The sequence below is a fragment of the Rhea americana genome, unplaced genomic scaffold, assembly GCF_003343005.1.
Source record: "Rhea americana isolate MKP2758 unplaced genomic scaffold, rheAme1 scaffold_206, whole genome shotgun sequence".
Lineage (NCBI taxonomy): Eukaryota > Metazoa > Chordata > Aves > Rheiformes > Rheidae > Rhea > Rhea americana.
The window spans coordinates 1,333,928-1,335,507 of NW_028186217.1; the positions used below are offsets into that span (position 1 = coordinate 1,333,928).

At 53.5% G+C, this 1,580-nt stretch overlaps 1 long non-coding RNA gene across 1 annotated transcript in view; it reads right to left on the reverse strand.

The window, feature by feature from the left end:
• Window positions 1-510: 510 nt before the first annotated feature.
• LOC146596217 (uncharacterized) overlaps window positions 511-1,580 on the reverse strand; it is a 2,525-nt gene continuing 1,455 nt past the window's right edge. Inside the window, exon 2 of the long non-coding RNA XR_014895787.1 lies at window positions 511-829. This is a non-coding gene — a long non-coding RNA (uncharacterized LOC146596217). The remainder of the gene's footprint in view (window positions 830-1,580) is intronic.

Sequence of the window (1,580 nt, forward strand, 5' to 3'; positions counted from 1 at the left end):
ATTATTCTATAGCTGATTTCACCCTGATGCTCTTTTTAACCAAATAGTCGTTTCCTCTTCCGCCTTGTTTCGCTGCCTGCCCGCTGCAGCCGGCGAGGCCTCGGCCTCCCCGGGAGGTTGGTGCGTTCTCCGGGTATCTCCGTATCGCACCAACTCGTTGGAGCCCCGTCCCCAGGCACCTCCACCTGCCTTGCGTCCCTCGCGTGCCCCTGCGCCCGGGGGCTAAGCTAAGCCCCCTGGGCACAGCGGGTACCTCRCGCCGGTGCGAGCAGCCGGCCAGCCGCCGGAGACGGAGCGAGCGCCGGGGCGAGGTGCCGCTGCGGGGGGCAGCGAGGCCGATTCCAAGTTTGCTAGGGCAAAACTGATCTGGAGCAGCAGCCCAAGCGGGCACAGGTCCGGCCCTGTCGTTAGCCTCTACCGTAATGTAAATTCGACATCAGACAGATTGTTCACGCTGCTCTGTTTACCCTTTCTGGGGGACTCCTGAATAAGTCAATCGTGGTTCGACTCTTGGTACCCAGTGCTGCTGCTCCAAGCTGACATGGGCAATACCTTTATTCCCTGCTACTGTGTCTTGTCGCGACTGTTTCGGTAAAATTCACCTTTAAGTTTGTGAACAGATCACATTTTTCTTGAATGCATTTGCAGCCAGTCCTCAGATGCTATAAGTGAACACTTTCTCCTCTCTTCAGCTTGCAGTTCACCAGAAGTATTTAATGAGCAGGATACGGTGCATTTTGATGGATGCGAAACCGCGTGCGTCGTGCTGCAGAATTAGCATATGGCTCGGCAGCATGTTTCTGATGCCTGCATTTCTCTTTCTCTGCACCTGTTTTCAAGAAAGAAACATGTTTTGAGGCTGGCAGGAAGCTCATTAATTTGTTCCGATGTACAGTGACTAATCGCGGCCGAGGCGCGAGCTGGGCCYGGGCGAGCTCCTGCCCCGGCTGCAGGCGCAGCGCACGGTGCTGCATTATTCACCCAGCGCCAGGTAATTGGACTTGTAATACCAAACAACTTGATTCCAAAAGACATTTTCCTTTTGCCATTTACTTGACTGATATTTCATGTGAATATGAGCTTCCTCTGTACATTCGAAATGCCACGTTTCCATGGCAACAGCTCTGGATTTGGCCTGGCAAGTGTTTGCTGACAGTCCTGGTGCCACCTGAAGTGGATTTTTCCACTCTTGTTTGCAATAAGGACCTTAAGACAATTTTTTTCCCCTGCATTTTATGAGTCTCACAGTGGAGGCATGGAAAAGATGGTCAGCTGAAGCAGCCCTCGAGCTGCCTTTGAGGGGTGCTAGATGGCCACGGGTCCACGTTGCTGCTCTGCTGCTTTGCACAGAAGTGTTTGAACAGAGATGGCCTTGCAGACATGCAATGCTCTGTGGCTTTGCACAGGCGTGTTTGCACAGAGGTGGCCTTGCAGACATGCAATGCTCTGTGGCTTTGCACAGAGGTGGCCTTGCAGGTGCACGATGCTCTGCTGCTTTGCACAGACACGTTGGCACAGAGGTGGCCTTGTAGGTGTGCGATGCTTTCCTGCTTTGCACAGGCGTGTTTGCACAGATGTGG